Source organism: Canis aureus, chromosome 32 (assembly GCF_053574225.1).
Source record: "Canis aureus isolate CA01 chromosome 32, VMU_Caureus_v.1.0, whole genome shotgun sequence".
Taxonomy (NCBI): Eukaryota; Metazoa; Chordata; class Mammalia; order Carnivora; family Canidae; genus Canis; species Canis aureus.
In genome coordinates, this window is record NC_135642.1 from 32,386,814 (window position 1) to 32,400,939 (window position 14,126).

The 14,126-nt window shown below is 43.5% G+C and overlaps 1 long non-coding RNA gene across 1 annotated transcript; it reads left to right on the plus strand.

The window, feature by feature from the left end:
- Window positions 1–4,083: 4,083 nt before the first annotated feature.
- On the plus strand, window positions 4,084–8,972 carry LOC144303337 (uncharacterized). Its single transcript, XR_013370415.1, has 2 exons — window positions 4,084–4,163; window positions 8,170–8,972. It is a non-coding gene; the product is annotated as an uncharacterized LOC144303337 (long non-coding RNA).
- The last annotated feature ends 5,154 nt before the right edge of the window (window positions 8,973–14,126 follow it).

Here is a 14,126-nt window from a genome sequence, read left to right on the forward strand (position 1 = left end):
TTTATGTATCATAAAGAAAGTATATTAATAATACTATTAATGCTTCTATAAAATAATATTAATAATACTATCCTTACCTACCTCACAGTGGTGAGGATCAAATTGTATAAGATCGAGAGTAGTACTTTATAAACTACAAAGCACTTCCTGAAAGCAATGTATATTGTTCATGCAATCATGTGTTCACTAAACGTTTATTGAGTACCTACTATATGCTAGGCACTATTCCAGCACTGGATATAAAGCATTAAACAAATACCACTATCTTTTTAATATATAAAATTGATTCTCTTTCTGGTCTTTAAGCTGAATGGCTTTTTAATATGATGAAGAGTCTCCAAGATGGCCCGCCAATGATCCTCGCCTGTTATGGGATGTTGTCCCTACCACATTGATTCTGACCTATGTGACCAATAGAATATGGTAGAAGTGCCAGTCTGTGACTTCCAAGCTTAGGTCAAAAAACACACTACCTCTTCATCCTTGGTCTCTTAGATGACCTGCTCGGAAGGAAGCCAGCCATCTTGTCATGGGGACATTTATGAAGTCACAAACAGGCTCATGGGAATAAATGTGGTGTTCTTTCAGAATCCAGCACCAAACTGCCAGGTATGCCCTACTTTGGAAGCAAATCCTTCAGCTCCAGCCAAGCCTTCAGATAACTGCAGTCTAGCTGACATCCTGACTACAAGCTAATGAGAACCTCCAAGCCACTTGCCCAGCTTGACCACTTCTTAATAGCCAACCCTTAGAAACTGTGACAGATAAGTATTTATTCTTGTTTTAAGCCATTATACTTTGAGGTAATTTGTTATGCAGCAATATCTAACTAATACATTCATCAAATAGTTCTTCCAAAAGGTTAAATGAAGATAATTTCAGATTACGTCTCATATTGCTACAAACTGACATTTGTTGCCTCTTACGTGTCACTTGTTTGAGGAACTTTGCCCTCATAGCACCAACCATGTAGCCTGAACCTATGTCCCATAAAGAATTATTTTTTGGCTGCTGAGTGATTGATTTTAAAACTTCTTAGCACAACTATGGCTTATAAAGCAGGGGAGAGGTCATCCAAGAGAGGTGACTGGCCAAGACCTACCAAGGCAGGCATGGTGTTCAAGAATGGTCTTAATGACAGGTAATCCTGGAAGTCCAGAGAGGTGGGCTGGTAGTTTGGGGACAATCAGTGGACATCCTGGTGGCTGGTCAGAACACAACATTCAGGTAGATCCAGGCTTGAGGGTCTGGACAGAGGAAAGTAATGGACAAGTATAATTTGAAGGAATGGCAAAGGACAGGTACTGAGACTCCGGGCCAAGACTTCAGACCAAGACTTTGAGGCAGGTTACTGGGGGGTTAGCTAGAAGAACCCAGTCTCAGAGACTTAGGGAATCAAGGTAGAAATGGTAAGCAAGTCAGAAGCCCACACTCGGTGCTGAGGCCTAGATAAAGCTGACGGGTACAGCAGATTACCAAAGGAATGGCTGCCATGCTGACTCAGTAGGTATTCATAGAACTGTAGCTCCAGATCCCTGCCATTCTCCCTATTGAAGATCTAGCTTGATCCCAGAGCCCAGAACATAGTACAGTGTTCAGAAGAGACAGCTAAAGAGGCTCCTGTCAGGTGAAGTGTAGAGAAAAGAGTGAGCAGACATCAGACTCATCGGTACTTTGGGAGAAAGCTCTGACTAGTATGTACTTCTAGATCTCATTCCTCAGAGTAGAAGCCAAGGAGACATAAACAAACCATGAGTTGAAATGCTTGCTTATTTCAACCTCTGATCTTCCATCAAAACTGTTTGTTGTTGTTGTTGTTGTTGTTGTTGTTGTTACTGGTTGGTGGCCAAGGGGACTCTTTCTCTGTGCTTCCTTCTCCCTGCTCACTTTGGGATGGGCGGGGAGGGAGGGTCAGGTAGACAGATGGATTCAAATATTTGGAGAACAGAGCATAGACAGCAAGCTGGCTAAGAAAAGCACATAGGCATGAAGATGAGTTCCATAGATTCTCAAGGGACTAGAGTGAACGTTCAGCTTCTGGCCACTGAGGATCAGCACTCTCCTCTGGGGAATGAAGCAGCTACTGAGTGTCATGGGTGCCCTAGCACACCATCTCACTTCACAGATCTGGTCCTGACTTCAATTCAGCTTCTTTCCCTCACTCCCCCTCACCTTTTTGCTCCTTCTTCTCTTTCATCTCAGCCACCTTTTGGATTTAACATCCATTATGGTGCCCTTTGGCTTTGACTTCCTCCCACTATGATTCTTCATCCTCAACCTTATAAAATATCCTTGAGCTCCTACCCTAAGGAACATCCTTCCCCCCTTACCTGGCACTTGGAACTTCTTAGCCAGACCATCTTGCCTTCCCACTAGTAGAGCTCCCACCATATTCACCTTGCTTATTTCAAACTCTGATCCTCCATCATACTGGTGCCTAAATCTGAATTCACCCTGATTTAGGATAGGGGACTTTAACACAGTCCTTCCATATCAAAATAGCAGGGGAAGCTGTCTCTCCTTAACCATACCTTCACGATTTCCCCTTTAGTAGACCCTGAATTCCTGGAGCAATAGACAATGTCCAAACAGGTGACAATGACAATCTAGTGATGACACCAGATTGTGAGAGTCTGGTGGGGAACCAAGGCAGGAAACTTCACTGACAAAAGAAGGACTTAGTGTTGGAGCTCTGGAGATAAGTGAATGGAAACAAAATATAGAGGAATCAAAGTAAGACCCTCACTTCCCAAAATATCCTTGCTTTCCCCTAACGCTGGATACTCGAATCACAAAATTATAACACAATGTGAAATGATAACCTCAAATCCAAATTCCCTCCTATGGTATCATAGAGACTACCTGTGGTTTTGTAGCATCTCCTAGTTTTTCAAGTATATCAAAGACCCGGATTTTCTAGGCATTCGTCCCAAAAGTAAACTCACCAAATAAAGTTTATCACCCAAAGATTTGCAGATTGATGCTGAGTTCTTTCATGTCAACATCTGCCCTCTCTCAACCTCCACACACAATATTCTGGTCCAGGAGAGTTTTTCTATAGCAATCTCTCTACACAGCATTCACCACTGTTAGCTTAACTGACATGGATTTTTTTTTAAAAAGATGTTATTTATTTATTCACGAGAGACACACAGAGAAAGATTGAGAGAGAGAGAGAGAGAGAGAGAGGCAGAGACACAGGCAGAGGGAGAAGCAGGCTCCCTGCAGGGACCCAATCCCAGGTCTCAAGGATCATACCCTTGGCTGAAGGCGGCGCTAAACCGCTGAGCCACCCGGGCTGCCCTGACATGAATTTTTGTTTCTTGCTTGAGCTGTAAGAATTGTTACTGCTGAAATGTTTTTGAATTAAATCAAATCAGGCTCCAGTTCCCGATTAAACCAACCTCAGTGTGAAGTCCCATGTTGATCATGTTTTGCGTCTCCCTGCCCCTTCCCCAGGGCTTTCATGAACCCTGAGAAGATAGGAGCAAGCCCTCTAGTTGTGGTCCATCATGGTTAGTTAGGATCCCTGGTCCAAGCTTGTAGGATTCATTCAAAGGAGGGCTGCTCCACAAGCATATCCATCACCATCATACCAAGCTCAGCCATGGGATAGAAGCCAAAACTCCATTAACTGTGGTGTTTGGGCCATGGCTCTTAAGCATCCACCAACCCATCCAGAAGTCTCCCTCAGGAATGAAGGTCTTCCATCCTCTTCCCCACCCAAGCCCTAAGCTTGATCCCTACTCCTCTAGGACAATCAAGCCTTCCTTCTAGCTGAGCCTAATCCTTCCAAAAAAGCCCTGATGCTTGATGCTTTTCCTCTTGATCTTTTAATCACACACACACAGAAAGCTTTTACCAGCCTTCCACCCCAGGCCCCAGGGCAAGTGGTGCAGACTCAAGAACAGGAAGGTTGGTGCCCTGTACCTAGGGGTTGGGGAGGGGGGTAAGGATTAACTGTTCTGCTGATGAGCCTGTAGCAACGAAAAGGACAAGACCCTCATTTTTTAATAACTTGATTGTTAATTTATCATCACCTAAACACATTTCAAGTTCTTGATTCCAAAATAATCTATTTCTTTAGAGCAGAAGATCCAGTGTAATAGGACTCTCTCATGGCCAAGCATGAGACCTGGCTTATTCCAATCTCAGGAACTAAGGTAAAGCACCTAGAAAACTACACCCAAGGACGGGCATGCCATGGATAAATATGCCTTACTAAGAATTTTTCCATTTTGTTTGTTGAGACAATTTGTTGTGTGTTTATCAGGCACTGTCAAAGATTAAAAGAAGAAGATGACATGGCCCCTACTCCCCCAAAGACTGTGATTTTCTAATTGGGGAGGTATGCACCCATGAGAAGACTGAAGCTTAATAATAGTATAAAATAACAATGAAAGTAATGTCATGAGACAAATTGGCACATCTCATTGGTTTCTTGCAGCAATCCTGAGTGGTGTTATGACCTCCCATTTTGTAGATGAGGAAACTGAGACTCAGGAAAGGGATCCTGCCCTCCCAATAAACCAGATTTCTAGCAGTGGAAACTAACATGGGACCAGAGAGCTGTTACAGCCCCCCGCCACTCCTCACCAGCTTGCTCCCCACCCGCCCTGACCTGCAAACTTCCCAGCACTTATATACACAACCTGCCTCTACCTTATGGTGCAACTGACTCTGCAACAGTCTATAAAAGTTTTATTGTTCCTTCTTTTAGAAAGTTGCTGGACCTCCCCAGCACTTGTAAATAATATGGCGCTGCACCCCTGCCCCCACCCCATTCCTAACCACAGGCACCCAGGGAAGCTGAAGAAACATGGTCAGGGAATTCTGAGATCACAGACCTCCACCTGTAGGTTGTTGACACACTGTCCCATCTGCTCCCACCTGTCAGAATATTCCCACTGTTTCTCCTTCTCCCCAGGCTCTGGCTCATGTCCTTCCCTCCCAGAGAACCCTTCCTTCAAATTATGCCCGTCCCAGTAAAACTCTGTATATGAACTCACCAGTCTCTGAAACACCCAAGTTTTACCAGGATCATTCGAAGGCATGCTTCCCCATCCGCTGCAGCTTAGTCATTTGTGGCTTTGCCGTAGGGGATGGAAGTCAGAGCTCTGAATCTGTGTCCCACCTCTGCCACATATGACCTATACAAAATTCGGAAACTGAGCCAAAAGAAGTTCATCCACAAAATGGGGTGTCTCGAGGATGAAATGAGATAATTGGGAAGAAAGCATTTTGTTAATGGTAACAGGTTTTACCTGTGTTATGCGTAACCACTCTCTGCCCCAGTTTCCATATTCAGAAAATTGAAGAGTAGGAATAGTGTCTCCCTCTTGGATTTGCAGCACGGATTAAACGGGCTCTCGTCTGTAAAGCAAACTGAGCACAGTTCCCTGCCCCCATCTCGGTTCCACCCATGATATAAGCAGAGCTGGACCCATAAACCCAGCATTATGCTCTTCAGTCTGACCACGAGGTTATGCAGGATTCAGGACGCCTTTGCAAACACCCCTCCACATGGGTGACTTTTGGCATCTGGGCAGGAATTCCAATGCTGTGCAATAATCATCATCATCATAAACAGTTGGTGGTCCCTGCATCTAGGAAATTAGTTTTTAGGGGCCAGGTCTGGCTGTGATAGAACACGCACCCCACCCCCCAGAGGAGAGACTGCAGAGCATGTGTGTCTATAAAACCACAGCTGATCCTCAGGGCGAGATGAAAGAGCCGCCATCCTGAGTGGCTGGCCCTTGCATCAGAGCCAGACGTGCTCCCTCAAATGAGAGTTTGGAGAGCATCCGTCTCAGTCCTCCATGAGCATTGTTCTCTCTGAAGTGCTCCAGTTCAAATTTGGTACAGAAAGTGAATAAATCAGTTTGGACTTTGGGTCAAGGATCTGTATATGAGAAGGAAAAGAAATCATAGACTATCAGAGCTGCAAGGGGCTAGTTTGGACCATGGTCCTTGTTGAGAACCTGAGCCAAGCCCCTCCCCTTCCTCAACAGCACTCCCTCTTTTCAGGGATGGTTCCCTAACTGTCTAGCTACAGTTGGTATAACCAAGAGTGGGCCAAGCGAGGCCAACCAGATACTCGTCCTGGAATTCTGGAGTTAGAAATCAGACACACTGGTAGGTTTCCATTGGGACCTTTACCAAAAAAGACTCACTTACACGGATAGAATATAGAGTGAACGCCAGACAAGAGAGAAGAGTATGGGGAACCTGGACCTCATTCTGGAGAGAAACAGCTCAGGGAGGTGGCCCTATGCAAGGAAGATTGCAAAAATCACTCTCCAAAGACACAATTACTTTTGCCTCACTGCTTTAGTTAATTAACATGTGTCTTGCATGTAGTCGCTGCTGAATAAAAGCTTGCTGACACTTGAATTAATAATCAAAAACACAGGACGCCTGGGTGGCTCAGCGGTTGAGCCTCTGCCTTTGGCTCAGGGCGTGATCTCGGGGTCCCAGAGTCAAGTCCTGCATAGGGCTCCCTGGATGGAGCCTTCTACTCTCTCTCTCTTTGTGTCTCTCATGAATAAATAAATAAAATTTTTTAAAAAAAATAATCAAAAACAGGTGGAAATCTAATCACAGTGTAGATTTTGAGGAGAAACAAATAGGCACTGAGCAGCTCATAATCGAGACAGATTTATATGAAGTTCAAACCCAGGAAACAGCTAATTAGGATAGTGGTTATCCTTAGAGAGATAGTATATGGAAGGAGCACAAGGGGCTTCTGGAATGTTCTGATTCCCAATCTGGGTGCTGGTTACACAGGTGTGCTGAGTTTGTGAGAATTCAGTGAGTTGTTTGTTTATGATCTATGTACATCTCGGTATGTATAGTACATGTCAATACAACATTTAAAAATAAAATAAATAAGGGTCAGGTCTTGACTTGCCCCCAGAGCCTACCTGATACAGCTCTGGCAGGACTTCAAGGATCCACCTCCCTAGTATTTCATGCAAGTGATTAAGAGCATAGGAATCAGAAGGCCAAGTCACAGAAGAGCAGCTTTGTTCTCAGAAGAGTTTGGGGTGAAGAGCTCATGCTAAGAAGCCAACCCCAAATTGGTGTGATAGCAATGTGTTTAATAGCAAATGTGTGATGGCTAATGTTTTATACACAGACCAATAAACACACATATATGTGTGAGCATATGCCTTGGACCTTTTGATAAATTCAAAATAATTATGAAAGTAGTACTTATTAAACCTTTCTAGATGGCAGGCACTTGTGGTTTACATTTGCTAAATAGTTCAAGTATCACAACAACCCGATGAAGTGAGTATCATTATTTATCCTCATTCTTCAGATGAGGAGACTGAGGCACAGACAGGTTTTAGTGACTTGATTAAAGTCAAAAGCTAATAAATGGCAAAATCAGGTTGGTCTAATTCCAAAACCTATATTTTTAAAAGAATAATTCCCAGCTCCTAAAACAAGGTATAAACAATGGTTTGTATGCTTGACTTCTCCATGTAAAATATAAGAGAAGAAATAGTTTCAGGGCAGCTGGGTGGCTCAGTCGGTTTAAGTGTCAGCCTTCGACTCAGGTCATGATCTCAGGGTCCTGGGTTTGAGCTCCTGCATCGGGCTCCCTGCTCAGTGGGGAGTCTGCTTCTCCCTCTGCCTCCCCGCCCCCTACTCATGCTTATGCTTGCTCTCTCTGAAATAAATAAAATCTCAAAAAAAATACTGTTTCACTTATCAATGCCTTTTACTGAAGGCACATCTGATAGCAAGATCAGTGAGCTTGTTTGTTTCAAGGAGTAAATAGGAAATCATTAATTTGTTGGTCATTTTTCCATATGTGAAAGTCAGTAGGGAAGCAACAGACACAGTGGTTCTGTTCTCACACTTACTCTTCCTAACAGATTTATGAGGTGGGTGTTATTGTCTCTAGTTTGCAGGAGAAACTGAGGCTGGGAAAGATTAAGGACCTTCATCCTCATTCAGACTCCTGCCTGGATGGCTCCAAGCCCAAGAAGGCATCCCCCTTCCCCCAAACACAGCAGTCTACATCCTTATGTTGATCTCTTAACTGGACCCTCTCGGCTGGTGTGTGGGGCAGGAGGGCTAGTGTGTGGCCTGGCCTTGCACTAGACCAAGTATGCTCCAAGGCTGGGCTCTTAACTCTTGGCTTCTATTTGTCTCTAGCAGTACCAGGAGACCCAGGTCCATTGGCTCAGCAAGCACCAAGAAAGGATCACACCAAGGAGCAAACTAACAATGGGTTTGCTGGAGTGGATGGACCCAGAGAGCAATCACCAGCACTCATACCTTGGAAGAATCTGGTGGATGACTGAGAAGAACCCAAGTAGCAGCTTCCCCACTAACCACACACCTGGGAGAAGCACATCATTCCCAGCCATGAGCTCACCCTCCTCGCTCAGACTTCCAGGCTGACAGAGAGTGAGCGGAGGTGAAAACAAGCTCCAGTGAGTTTTGCTTTCTCTCTTCTCTTGGCTGAGAAGATCCTGGCTGTTGGCTTTCCTGTTGTCATTAATGATGTGACTGCACTTTTTTTAATGCACACGCGGAACATTCGTTCATTTAATAAACATATGTTGCAGGCCTATTCCCGGCAAACATTAGGAGGCAGGATGCAGTCTAGCAGTCAAGAAAGGGAATTCTGGTGCCTGTCTGAAATGAGTTCAAGTCCTAGCCTTGTTCAGTCCCAGTCTAGTGAGAGTCTGCTGCTATACTTACTCGTGTTACTACTCAGTGGAAGTCCTAAGCTGGGTGCTGGTGGGGAGAGGGACAGTACTCAAGGAGCATTCCTGCTAGAAGAGGCATTAAGACAAGTACACAAATAGCCCACGATTGTGAAATAGGAAAGATGCAGAATATGACAGGTAACCTAATAGGCTATTTAGAATTATAAGCACTGTCTCTTTCAAGACTGTTCCTTGGGGAGGCCTCATATTTACATATAAAGCATTGCTGCTATGGTTATAGGAGCTTTTAAACATTTATTGCTTTATCATTGTTATAAAAGTAAAACATATTCGTTTTTCCTTTTTTTTTTTTAAGTAACCTCTACCCACAAGGTGAGGCTCGACTTCATGACCCCTAGATCAAGAGTCACATGCTCTACCTACTGAGCCAGCCAGGCGCCCCCATATTCATTTTTTAAACTTTGGAAAGTACAGAAAGTATTTCAGAAATGTCTCATAATCCCATCATCCAAGAAACTATAGTCAATATTGTGCATATGTTCTTTTATTTGAATTTTTTCCAGAAGTAGTCTTGAGCTCCACGTTTGGAGCCTCTATTCCCTTAGACACTGTAGCACATTCTTTTGACTTTGCCTAGTGAAACAGATCTTTATCCTTTGAAGGTAGGTTGCGTTTTGGAAACATTCGTAAGTCATCAGGAACCAGGTGCGGCGAATTTGATGTGATCAAGCCAAGGGCACGTTGCTTTGGGTCCAGACACAAGATGATAGAGTAATGAAACTAATTTTATTGGGGGGCTTGTAAAATAGTACTAACGGCAATTCCAGTGAATTGCTTGAAATTTGAGTTTGCCACAAGCAGTGATTTAGAAATAAAAGATCTTGAGGAAGGTCACAATGTTGGGTTGTTCATTTTTAATTTCTAGTGCCCAGTGTTATGCCTGACAAATAACAGGTATTAAAAACAGTTGGGTGCCCTGATGGAGCTCGACCACTTTATTTTTTAATTGATTTTTAATTGCTGTTTGGCTCTGGCTAGCATTCTTTCCTCTAAGAGATTCAGGCAATTATAAACCCTCTAGAATTTTCCTTAACATACTCAAGAATATGTATATATTTTGAAAGACAGGTAAAGGGAAAATAAGAGATTGTTAACACTTTAATTATATTATTCATAAAAATATCTCACTCATAAAAATGAAACCTTAAATATATGGCTATAGTCCCTTTTGACCACCATATTCAATCTTATTCCCCCCCAACTCCTCAGAGGAAATGAATTCAGTTAACAGATTGATATGCAACTTTGCAATTATTTTATGTTTGTGTATGTATCCATATATGATACATATTACATAAAGCATACCTATTATTTTTTACTAACTTGTATCACTGCATGTATGATTCACTGCTTACATTTTTTAGCCAAGCGAATTAAAACTGACCACTTTAAAGGGGACAAAATCCATTTAAATATGTAAGTTCTGGTTCACTTCCTTTGGAAATAAGCTCTTAACTTCATAACCAAGCCTTCTAAGGCATCTGGGAGAATTTAGAGAAGGCCAAGATGTCAACAGATGGACATAAGAACTTACCCCACAGGCTAGCCCTAGAATTTATCAGCACAGTACTGTACATGTGACAGGCACTGAGGAATGTGGTGGATAACATGGGCTGATGTCAAACTCCAGAATTAGAGACCTCCTAAGACTTCCTCATTGTCCTTCATGACCCATGATGCATCTGTCCTCCACAAATGTATCAGGCTCCTTGAGAACATATTTCTATTTCCAGCTTGCACCATCTTTAGGGGGATAATGAGCTCAATGAGCTCTCTCTGCAATAAGAAAGATGTTTGCATCCCCGTCATCATCATCTGATCTAGAGCATTTGCTGGACTTTGTCTCTCATCTTCACATATTTTCATGGATAGCAAAAGAGGATTTTGCTTCAGGGAAATATGTGTTGAGAGTCTTGTTGCCTCTGTCTGGCAATAACAGTAGGGAAAAACTGAAGACGGGAGTCAAGAGTAGACTCATTATAACTAAACTGGCTGCCATCAAGGTAGACAGATCCAGTGGTTTTCTCCAACCTCTTCCCAAGGCATATGTCACACATCTGGCCAGGATCTGTAATAGCCGTAGTTTGGGGAGGAATAAGAAAAGGAATGGAGCTAGAAATGGAAATGGCTCTTGCAAGAAAAGCCTCCCATGGGTGATATTTTAGGACATTAGCTCAGGCTGCCTTGTCCTCAGTCATCTTGCTAGCATTTAAGTAGCCCCTTGGGTTACAGATCACGGCAGGTGTTGGGAAGGAAAGAAGGCCATGCTAAAAATAACCAGCCTCTTCTGGAACTCTGCCTGCCGGCGGGAACTCCCTCCTCAAGCGGCAGCACCTCAGAAAAAGAACAGAGTTTCCTCCATCTCAAGCAGTAAGAAAGGTCTGGCTCTTTCCTCTATTGAAGTTACTGAGGTGGAAATGGTCCTCTGGAGAACATACACTCAAAGAAGCATTTCTACTGAGAAATAGTGATTTCTATTAAATTAAGAAAATGGGCTCTCTTAAGGAGAAGCCAGGGGCCCAGTAGAAAGTGCTTGGGGAGAAGGGTTTTGCTAGTCAGTCAAGAAAGGGTCCTTACAGGGATGCCTGAGTTGCTCAGTGGTTTAGCACCTGCCTTCAGCCCAGGGTGTGATCCTGGAGTCTCAGGATCGAGTCTCATGTCGGGCTTCCTGCATGAAGCCTGCTTCTCCCTCTGCCTGTGTCTCTGCCTCTCTCTTTCTCCCTCTCTCTCTCTCTCTCTCTGTGTCTCTCATAAATAAATAAATGAAATCTTAAAAAAAAAAAAAAGAAAGAAAGAAAGGGTCCTTAAAAAACAAGGAAGTCTGCTGCTTCTTTTCAGTAACTGGGCCCACCCATAGGCCTCCAAACCAAATAATCTCAACTGAAAATTAAGCTGTTGGCAATGAGTATGGCCAAGTCACAGGAACAAAAAATTTTAGAGATCCCAGGTTTGAGCATGCCTAACACAGCGGCCCTCAGAGAACCTGGATGAGTGGTAGCTAGACGTCAGCTAGGGCAGGAGGCACTGGCTTGCCCACCTCCACAGGTACTTTTTGCATCAGATTTCCCGGTCTGCAAAGTAAGAGTGGAGTTCTGCCTGCCACTCGGGAGGCTGCAAGGGTCACTTTCACATATGTTCCTGTTAAGGACATCAGTGGAAACTTGAGAACCAAGTATAAAAATATAAAAATGAACAGGTGGCATCCAATACGAAAAGAATGCGGGGTTTGCCGGGAAGTAATGATTAAAACCATTCCGAAGCTGAAATGTGGCCCTTGAGGCTGGCTGAAGTCTCTGGACTGCAAAGTCTGTTGATGCTTTTTTCTGCACAGTCTGGGGCTTGAGGAAGCACTAGCTGCTGTCCTGGCCGCATATTTTGTCTTCGTTTCCCCCCAAACATACTACTTGGATTGAGTGATGGCTCATTCCTTTGTCAACCCAAGGGTTTTGAGAGAAGTAGGTGTCGATTCCTAACGATTACCTCCAACTCTTCCCTGAAGCTACTAGGAACAAAATTAATGTACCTGCCTCTCTCTCTTCATGAAGATGTCCTTCCTGTCCCATCCTAAGCCATAAACGTGAGAGCCGGGAAAGGTCTCCTGGGCCCAGCCACACCTCCTCACCAGGTTCTCCCAGCAACCGAGGTGCAGGAGCTGGGGCTGCTGTACGGAGACTGGCCCATAAAACATAACACACCCTTTTAGTCCCAGCCTCGTTACTGTCACTTGTTAACCATGGTCATAAGCAGAAAGGACCTCTGGTGGCCCTCTGTTCTCTCTTCATCTTGTAATGTGTTGCTTTGAAATATGACATTGAATATTCATATAAACATGGCTGGGGAAGGGTTAATGGAAAGAGCACCATTGCTGGGAGCTGGGACATCCATGTTCTTGTTCCTGCACTGCCACCTCCCAGCTGGGTGATCCTGATATTCTAATCTGTAGAATGGGAATAAAAGTCCTTATCCTGATGCTGTCATAAGCTGTAAGGAGATGATAAACATGAAAGTGCTTTTTAAACTGTACAGACATAGGGAATATTGCCGTGCTGGAGACTGCTAAATTCCACAAGTCAGGCTTGATTAATCCTATACAGAGTTGTAAGAAGAGAAGATGTAAGGCAGGAAAAGCCATATGCCTTTTCTCATCCTGGGAGAACCATCTTGCCTATGCAAGCCCTCCAGGTAGTGAGTGCACTCAGAGGGCCTCTCAGAGTTCACTCAACAAGGAAGGAAGCATCCACAGAGCTTGAACCCCTCCTGGAAGCAGAGCATGTTCTCCTTGGGTCCTTGGTGGTAGCATCACAAGCCCTTGAGAAAAAACACTCCCTCCCCTGTGGATGAGAAGAACATGCTGTATCTTGTTCCGTGAGACAATGAGCCATGAGCATAATAACACACTGCATTCCAAAATCCAGTAGAAGAAGCAATTGTCTCTCGGGTTAATTATAGATTCTTCACTTTCCCTTAATTGCTTGAGTCAGCACTGTTGACTCTAGGGCAGTCGCCATACACAGGTAGAGCTATTGCTGTGAAACAAGGTGTGACTATTAGGTAATGAGGTTTTTGTTTTATATTGTGTTTTTAGATAAACAAACCCACATGTACATATCCAAGTAAGTGTTCCTGTTAAAGGTGTCCCGGTAGCAAGCTTTGCTTATGTTAACTCTCTTTTTTTGACCAAATATTGGGAAATGTAGCGTGGCAAGTATGGGTGCTCTTATGGGGGTAAAGGGACAGTATAGTAATATTAAAGCTCTCTTAGAAAACCTAAGATATGTGATCCTCATAGCTATAGGGGGCTCAGATAGCATTTGGGAAAATGGTAGTAACATCATTGGAAATACACATTAAATGATTCCCAGAGAAAGGAGAGAAAATGAGTGGGAAATATCAGAGAGGGTGACAAAACATGAGAGACTCCTAACTCTGGGAAACGAACAAGGGGTGGTAGAAGGGGAAGTGGGCAGGGGGATGGGGTGACTGGGTGACGGGCACTGAGGGGGGCACTTGATGGGATGAGCACTGGGTGTTACACTATATGTTGGAAAATCGAACTCCAATAAAATAATAAAATAAAATAAAAATAGACATCGCCTACCAAAAATAAATAAATAAATAAATAAATAAATAAATAACCCCCCAGAGAGAGGGTTTTTTTTATCGGCAACATACATATTTTCCTGGAGGAAAAAAATCCATGTCTCTTATCTACCTTCCCTGACTTTGTAAACTTTAGTTAAATGCCCTGCACACCAAAGTGTTCCATAAATATTTGAGGGACATCGGTCCTACTCTATCACAATAATGATATTTATTCTTCCAAAAATAAACCATGGAGTCCATGTATTCAATGGAAATAAATCTTTTGCACCTAGT